Here is a 9,682-nt window from a genome sequence, read left to right as displayed (position 1 = left end):
GATAGATAGATAGATAGATAGATAGATAGATAGATAGATAGATAGATGATAGATAGATTAGATAGATTCAAAAGATAGCAAGTAGGACTAGGGTTCAGGTAACATTCTGGCCATCTATATTTCAATGAAGCTAGTTTTATTCAATGCAATAAACTACAAATTAGAAAGCAGGAGTTTTCATCTTTCATTTTATTTACTTCAGAGTTTAATTTAAAAATGAGACTATATACTGATGTGTTTCTTTTTCATTCTCAATATTTTTTTTTTCTTTTTATTTATTTCCCTCCAGACAGGATTAGTTCATCCAAGCAATGTAACATGCTTTGTAAAAATTTAAAAAAACCCAAATTTATCAAGTAGTAGCTTTTTTTTACGTTGGGAAGAAATGTTTAATCTGATGTAGCACATAATACTGTACAGGGAGTATTCCCAGAGTTCCTCTCCAGATTATAAGAAAGTTCTCAAGAATAACTGGATTTGCTGGAGCCTGGCCCCCTGCCTATGGGAAGGAAAGGGAATGTAGGAGGCAAAGCACTGAGGTCTGCTCTTTTGTCACTCATAGATCTAGTTCTGAGCACAGCTCTACGTAATCCACCAGCTCCTCAGGCTGAACCACAAGCCAATCTCCTCTGCACTCCACACAATCACTACCATGGACAATGTTCCTGCCAACTTGGATGCAAAAGTCCCCATGGGTGGTCCAGGCTTAGAGTCTGCAGGGTTGGGGTCCCTGAGCATCACTCGGCCTGTCCTCAACACATTCAGCCCCTCCCAGGATATGGCAACCACAGGCCCTGATTGCATGTACTTTACCAGGCCGGCAAAGAATACACAGTCCTTCGGGACAATGTAGTGTTCCTTGAGAAGGTCTCCAGAAGCCTGAATTAATTTCATAGCAATAAGGTGAAATTCCTTTTGCTGAAAATGCTTGATGATCTCTCCCACGAGGCTGCGCTGTAGCCATCAGGCTTGATGGCAATGAAAGTGCGTTCCTTCGCTGTTAGTCGTGGTTCTCCTCCAGCTAAACCACTACAACTCCATCTGGGACACCGGCACCGGAAAGGCTAAGTATTAGCTTTTGATGTTACATATCACTTCTCATGCCTCTACCGGGCCATCAAAAGAACTGAAAACATACAAGGTCTAAAGTGGCCATGTAGTTAAATCCGAAGATTACAGCTTTGATCTGCCTGGCCTCATGAATTGAGAACTGATGGGAACTTGGATGCCAAGCGAATGCCCACTATCATGGGTAGTGATGATAAATGCCCTCTTGGCAATCCACTCTTACTAGGAAAGTATATTTGATCCCTAGGAAAGGGAATGTTGTGAGAGTGGATCCTTGGATACACAAAAAATAACTCTATTAACTTAGATTAGATTACTTTCTTCTGGTGGAATAAAGGCTGGAATTACAAATGAATTTCAGTTAATTAAAATAAAAAAATAGAAAGAATGTTTCTTAAAAGCTGAGATTTTGCTTAGGAAAATTTATGCCCAATAAAGATACTTGATGCATAGAAAAATTTTTTGTTACACTTTTCACCCATAAACAAAGCCTGATAATAATTTACTTTTCCTGTATCTTTAAGTTGCTTTGACGATTAATAAGAAAAACGAAGTTCTAAGTGTTTGGACTAGTTAATGACTTCTCCTTAATCCACAGTGTCATTCACGGACAGGATATGACTATTGCATGTGTTCTTGTTATTGGTTTTGCCATAATGAAATTGAGGGTGAGGAGCATAGCGTAGTTAATTTCTCCAAAACTCTTGGCTGAGGCATATTTCTGAGCTTCTCCTGCCCCTGATTATCAAATGGGCATGCAGTCATTCCCAAGTCCCATAGCATTTTTATGATCAGTTTTTGTCCAGGGGCTTCAGTTTTGATTTATTTGTTTACAAATTTGTTTCACATTTAGTGCATTTAGAAACTGGGAAAGAGCAGTAGTATTATTTTTAATTGATGCCAACATCGTTTTAAGATCTATAAATTTTGCGAAGTATTTTCCAATTAAAATGTACTCAAAGAGCTAGCAGTGACTGGCTTATTCTCCTTCAAATTACTATTTGACATAAACATGGAAACACTAAAAATAATATGAAATTTCAACTGCATTCGGTATAGAAAGAAGTATACTTAGTTTGTCACTAGAATACAAAGAAGGCCGCAGTGACTAGCATAAACTGAGAGAAATGGAGAATTTGGTCCAAAAACGGGGCCAAGGTGGGGTGGCCAGATCCCATGAAGATGTGTCCATGAATAGTTTAAATTTTAAAATGAGGGCGCGTGGGTGGCTCAGTTGGTTAAGCGACTGCCCTCAGCTCACGTCATGATCCTGGAGTCCCGGGAATCGAGTCCTGCATCGGGCTACCTGCTCAGCAGGGAGTCTGCTTCTCCCTCTCCCACTCCCCCCTCTTGTGCTCTTTCTCTCTCTCACTCTCTCTCTCAAATAAATAAATCAATAAAATCTTAAATTTTAAAATGAGGTAAAAGTTGCCAGAATATTTAAACTGAGAAATGTGATTGACTTTTTCAAGGATCACTCTGACTGCTAGGTGGGGAGAATCGACAACGGAGGGCAGTGCAGAAATGAATAAACCGATGAGGTTGTCATGTCAATGGTCCAAGAAATTGATGATGCTACTAAATTTGTAGTGGTGAAGAGTCTCAAAATCTAGAATCTTCTACAAGAAGAATTATGATTTGCCTTACCCATGTGTTAAAAAAAACAATCTAGTACTGATACAAAAATTGATAGATGAGTCAATGATTTAGAAATGAATGGGGCAAGAATTGATAGAGAAAATAGTGGAAAAGAATGACAGCCCAGAAATTGATCATTGTACATAAAATACATAGGCATAAGTTTTAAAATATCCAAATTAATTAAATAGAATAATAGTCAAATATTGCTGAAAGTTTAAGATATAATATAGAAAAAATGACATTCTCATCTTATATCTGAATTTATAATTTAAAAAATATAAAGAAAAGGGAAAAAATGTGTCTATATATGGACTTCTGTGGAGGAAAATGTTTCCTTAACATGTTAAAATTCTTTTAAAGCCACATAGATTTTTAAATAATATAAAAACACTTTAGTTCAGAAATAAAATTAAGTGTATGTATAATAGCAAAACACTTAGACTCTTATGACAAAGAACTAGTTATCTTTTTAATAGAAAATTATCTTACCAAATATTAACACAAATGTTAACATATCTATAGAAAAAAGTCAAAGATATCAAAAGAAAGGGAAACCGTTTATTAATAAGAATATAAAAAATCTAAAGTCATTGTTTATTGAATGTGAATGTGTACAGTAAAAACGGTAATATTATATGATCACGATATGTCAAATTTTCAAAATGCTTGTTCTCTCATAAATAGCTAGTAAAAGTATCGTTGATACAGACTCTTTAGAGAGCCATTAGAATATTTTAAAATTATGTTTCTATGTTTTACTGTGATCACATTTCTGCAAATTACTTTATAAAAATAAAGGCTATATTCAAGGATGTCTCTGAAATAATATTATATTGAGACATTGGAAATAAACAATCAAGTTGTTTAAATAAAGTACGGCAGGACAGGATAAAATATTATGTAACCATTAATATGTATATTTTCTTTTTTTTAAATATTTTTATTTATTTATTTGATAGAGAGAGAGAGTACAAGTAGGCAGAGAGGCAGCCAGAGGGAGAGGGAGAAGCAGGCTCCCTACTGAGCAGGGAGCCCGATGCAGGACGTGATCCCGAGACTCTGGGATCATGACCTGAGCCGAAGGCAGCCGCTTAACCGACTGAGCCACCCATGCGCCCCAATATGTATATTTTCAAAAGGTAGTAATGACAGAGACTACTTCCCTGAATGCAATATTACATAAAATGCCGGATATAATATGATTGCAACAACATCAAAATCATGTATGTGCTTAAATAAGGCAACACATGCAGAGGGTCTATAATCATGGCATTAAGAGCATTTGCTCTGCCCTCAAATTACCAAGATCTGGAACCCAGTTCTGAAATGTGCCAGCTGTGTTCCTTGGGTAGTTCACTCCCTGTTACTTGGCCAGGTTAATATGTGCCTAAGTTTGCCTTTATATAAAATAGGACAATAGTAATATATGGTACTTTGTGAAAATTTATTTCACGGCATCATGAGTTAATGCTCAAGAAAAGAGAGCTGAAAACAGTGTTTTACATTTTATACATAATTTTCCTTTTGCATATAAGAAACATTTCTGTTTCCACCAAACAAGTTAAAAAACTGAATATTTACTGTACTTGGGAAAATTTTTCTACCCATCTTTCATCATGCCCCTTAGAATTGCTCCCCAGAAGCAACTGCTCTCCTTAAATTTATGTTGAGCACTCTTTTGAGTTATATTGTTTAGTACTGTCTGCTTTTGAACTTTAGGTATTTGAGAACATATCATAAGGTTTAAAACTTAACTTGCCTCCTTTTCTTAATATTACACTTTTAGGATTCATCACAGCTGACACATATGGCTGGTTGATTCATTTTCACTGTACATACAATTCACTGAATGAATGTATGAATATCCATTGACTCAATCTAATATCGATAACATTTAGGTTGTTTCCACTTTTTTAGGTATTACAAAAAATGCTGCCATGAACATTCTTGCTCATGTCTTCTGTACACATATGCCAGGGTGTCTAAAGTTATCTACCTAGAATTGAAATTACTGGGTTGCGCACACACACACACACATACACACACGTACACACACCTTAAAGAGCTGGTACAAAACAATACGAGGTTCCTTACAAAAATAAAAAGACAGACAGTTTTGCAGAGATGGAACTCTGTCTATAGTGCTGAGAACTTAAAATAAACACATCCCCACTAGAAAATGGTATGTTCTAACAGTGCTTTTTGTAGAACCCAAGTATTCTGTCTGGGTGACACATTTCACATCTGAGGTTACCGATGTGACAATATCTCCTCTCAGGGGTACTATTTCCCCACCCATACCCACGTTTTAGGCATGAAATAAAAGAAATGATGATTTCTCAAATAGCAAATCTTTTAGGCAAGCCCTTTTCTTTGTTTAAGCATAGCATCATCAATTCATTATCAGCATTATTGTTGACATATAGTTCATTAGTTTATAAAACCTAACCATCAATAGCTCAACCACCATCAGCATTTCCTTGACTGCTTTATGGTATGGATTGAGTGGGCTGTGTATTAATTCCAGTTTTGTTTTAATGATACTGAGAGACATGCTCAGGCTTTTAAATTACTGCAGCAATGCAGCTGAAAAATTAAAGCAATTTTACCTTGAACCAAGGTAAATAAATCATTTTCACACCCTGTTTTCAGCTTTCATTCCTTCAAAAAAATATAGGACAGCAGTCTTTCTTTATGTCATATTAGAACATTAATTATTCTCTGGATTAAAAAATAAGGAATGAAAAATAAAGCGGGCAAGATATTTTTAACTGGATTTGGACTTAGATAATTAAGAGGCAAGAAACAATGTTTCTGCTCATAACCAATTTTTTATTATGATTTCTTCTGTTGGAAAATGTGCAATACTTTAGTTTCTCTCATTCTCTGAATTGCTGCCATCTATTCTTAAGCTAAGAGAAAAATCTGTGAAACTTCCTAAAAATTAGTTTCTTTGGACATGTATTCACTGTAAAAAGAAGAAAAAAAAAATCACATAAAAGCAATTCCACCTAAAAATAGCTATGCTATGTTGGTCTAGCTGAATTACAGCCAGGAGAAAATTTTAGCAGAAGAACAGATGAGAACAATGCACATCACTCCAGACTCTATAAAAGAGCTAGAGGAATATTCCTGTTATAAACTGTAAAAATGTTTATATGAATTTACAAATCTTTTATCAAAAGAATACTACCGAAATAAGTCCAGGTTTGCCTTAAACATGCAGGGAGACAAACTCTGAAGTCATTCCCTTATTTACCAGAGGGACCTGACCCATGGCTTGGAGTGAAAGGAAACATCCTAAGGGACAATGGGGATGAGGAGGCAGAAGGAAAAATTGATGACAATTGTGCTAACTAAATAAGATAAAACAAGATGATGCATTCTTTCTAAATTAGAAATAAACCTGTCTGAATGTAACAGAAAATCTAAATAATGATCTTATCTAAATTGATTTTAATTTTTCTTATGTAGCAAGAACTGAGAAGTATTTAATCTGGGGCTGATATGGTGACTGGAGAATATACAGTAACATGGTACCATCAACACTTCTGCTCAGTCATCTTAGGATTGTGGTTTCTATTCTTTGTCCTGTCCCCTCGTGGTTGCATAATATCCGCTTTACCACCACCAGGTCATCTTCATTTTAGGTAGGGATATGTGAAATGACATGACAGTGAAAGCCTCTTCCTTTATAAATAACTTTCCTGGGAGACTCTTCCAATGACTTCCATTTTCATCGTACTTTTCAGCACAACATTTGTGTTCCCATCTTTTAAAAGAACTACTATTTCAATTATTAAACAAGATGTACTGAAAGTTGTTTTTAAGTCATGTTGGTAAACAAACTTTTTTAAGATTAAAAAAAAAAAACAACTCCTAGAAACAGAGAGTAAAACGGTAGTTGTCAGGGCTGAGGGTGGGGGAAATGAGGAAATGATGATCAAAGGGTAGAGCTTTTAGTTATAACATGGATAAATTTTAGGTATCTAATACACAGTGTGGTGACTACAGTTAACAAGACTGTATCGTATACTTGAAAGTTGCTACAAGAGTAACTCGTAGCATAAAAAAAAGGTGATTCTGTGAGGTGATACAAGGTGTCAGTTAACCCAAGAGATGTAATCACTTCACAATATTTAAGTGCATCAATTCAACATATGGTACACCTTAAATTTACACAATATTATATGTCAAGTATATCTCAACAATGCTGGAAAAAGGAAAACTCAAAAAATGAGAAAATCGTTGTGATGGTTAATTTTATTTGTCAACTTAGTAGGTGTTTTTTGGATGAAGTTAATGTTTAAATTGGTGAAATTTGGGTTGAGCAGATCGTTCTCCCTAGCGTGGATGGGCCTCATCCAATCAGTTGAAGTCATGCATGGAACAAAAAGGCAAACCTCCCAAGTGTGAGGGAATTCTCTAGAAAATGGATGATGGACTTCATCTGCTCCACTGGTTCTCCTGGATCTCTAGGCTGCCAGCTCACAATGTATATTTTGTACTCATCAACCTGTATAATCACATGATCCAATTCCTTAAAATAAATCTCCTGTTTAGGCACACATTCTATTGTTTCTGTTTCTCTGGAGAACTGGAGTAATATAATAATCATATATATGACCACACGCATGGAGCTTTAGCTCCCTCTCTAAGCTCTTCCATTTCCATGATGATTTTTTTTCTTGCCCTTTATTAGTATTTTACAGTCTTCTTCATATAGATTTCCTGCTTTTCTTCTTTTTTAAAGATTTTTAAAATTTATTTATTCATGAGAGACAGAGAGAGAGAGGCAGAGGCAGAAGGAGAAGCAGGCTCCCCACTGAACAGGGAGCCTGATGTGGGGCTCAATGTGGGGCTCGATCCCAGGACCCCAGGATCATGACCTGAGCCTAAAGCAGACACTTAACTAACTGAGCCACCCAGATGCCCCTCTGCTTTTCTTCTTAAGTTCACTCCTAAGTACATTAAATTATCTTGTTTTCCATCATAACTCCTGATTCTGATTTCTAATCATGAAGGCTGCTATTTTCAGCATATTAACTTTATACCTAGCCACTTCACTAAATTATCTTATTTTTTGTACTGCTATTTTTACATATAATTATTTTTAGAATTTTAGGCACACAATCATATCATTGGAAACTAATGATAATTGTATCTCAACTTTTAAAAATGTTTATACATTATATTGCTTTCTCTTTCTAAATTATTTAGCTAGTACCTTCAGTAACATATCCTTGTTTGCTCTTGACATTAAAAGAAATATTTCTCAAGTGTGATATAATATTTTAAAATAACAGATAAAATAGTAAGCTTCTGCAGGTTGAAATCAGATTTGTCTTCATATTTCTACCCTGCCAAAATCACCACTGTGCCTACAAATATAATGGATATATAATAGGTACAAAATATCTAATTTTTAGTGAAATAAATGACAAAACCATGAGATTAATTTAGCGACCCCTTTCTACCATCACTCTTTATAATTGCATCAATATCCTCAAGGTATCTGACTGCCAGCTATCTTGCTTCAAAGTGGAAAGAATTTCCTCTCTGTTCATTTCATGTTACAGTTTTATAGAAGTCTCAAAAGAATATCTCTCGTGCTCCATGATCAGAGAGTATTTCCAGTTAAATCACTCTTTCTGTGATCATGTTATTACTTAAACATTTGTCCAATGAATGGTGGAGGTGTAGACTTCTCAATATACTGCCACTCTTCTCAGAATCACAAATTCCATCTTCTTCAGCAACCAGTCACCCTAATTGGCCTTACTGGCATGTCTGATTCTTTCTCCCCAAAGAACATGTTCTTTTATCAGAGGCTTCAAACCCTTCATTGCAAGGGAATTACTATTGGATGTACTACTATTCCATTTTCCATACTTTTATGTACTGAACTGCTATGTCCCTCCAATATTCCTATGTTGAAGCCCTAATCTCTAATGGGATGGCACAGGCTGTGGGGCCTTTGGAAAGTAATTAGGTTTAGATGAGGTCACTAAGGTGGAGCGCTTTATAAAAAGAGGAAGAAAAAATATGAGTTTCCTTTTTCCACCATGTGAGGATACAGTAGAAGGTGGCCATCAGCAATCCACAATCTGGGAAGAGGGCCTTCACCAAGAATCAAATCTACTGGCATATAGCTGTAGAACTTCCCAGGCTCTGGAAATGTGGAAAAAAAAAAAAAAAGGTATATTGTTTAAGCCAACCAGTCTATGGTATTTTGATAACAGCAGCTCAAACTGACTAAAACACATATGTTCTCAGATTTTTCTGAAACCAAAGGTGAATTTAGGCTAGGAAATCTTGCTAAAATACATACAACCTTTCATTTGTTATATGGTCATTACACAGATGGCGCACAGAGGTTCAGGGATGAAGTAAACTGCAAAATCAATCAGATAGCTAGAAAGTTAAAGCCATGATTCATACCCAGATCTGTCTGAATCCAAAGCACTTGTTCTTTCTAGTACACTACATTCTTGTAAAAACTGGAATACGGCCAGAAAGATAAAGAATGTTGAAATTAAATTATATAAAATCAATTATGATGAAGCAAATTATATGTTATCATAGAAAACTAGCACATTTGAGCTACATGCCTATCTATAGAGTTTGGTACTAGGGAGGAGACTATTCTATCTTAAAGGAGAGAGAATAAGAAATACTTTGGGAAGGGGCACCTGGGTGGCTCAGTTGATTGAGCATCCAGCTCTTGGTTTTGGCTCAGGTCATGATCTCAGGATCGTGAGACAAGCCCCATGTCAAGTTCCTCACTCAGTGCAGAGTCTTCTTGTCCCTCTTTCTCCCCCCCACATGCTCTCTCTCTCTCTCAAATAAATAAATAAATAAATAAATAAATAAATAAATAAATAAATAAATAAAATCTTTAAAAAAAGAAATATTTTGGGAAATTTCAAGTATGTACAAATAGAGAGAGAATACAGTAGGGTCCTTCATCACA

General features: G+C 35.6%; 1 pseudogene; it reads right to left on the bottom strand.

Annotated features, from left to right (window-relative positions):
• Window positions 1-552: 552 nt before the first annotated feature.
• LOC118017801 lies at window positions 553-7,345 on the bottom strand (annotated as a pseudogene).
• Window positions 7,346-9,682: the final 2,337 nt, after the last annotated feature.

Source organism: Mirounga leonina, unplaced genomic scaffold, assembly GCF_011800145.1.
Source record: "Mirounga leonina isolate KUSES-001 unplaced genomic scaffold, KU_Mleo_1.0 Mir_106, whole genome shotgun sequence".
Lineage (NCBI taxonomy): Eukaryota > Metazoa > Chordata > Mammalia > Carnivora > Phocidae > Mirounga > Mirounga leonina.
The sequence above is the reverse complement of the archived record's forward strand: the minus strand, read 5'-3'. Positions and strand labels throughout refer to the sequence as shown.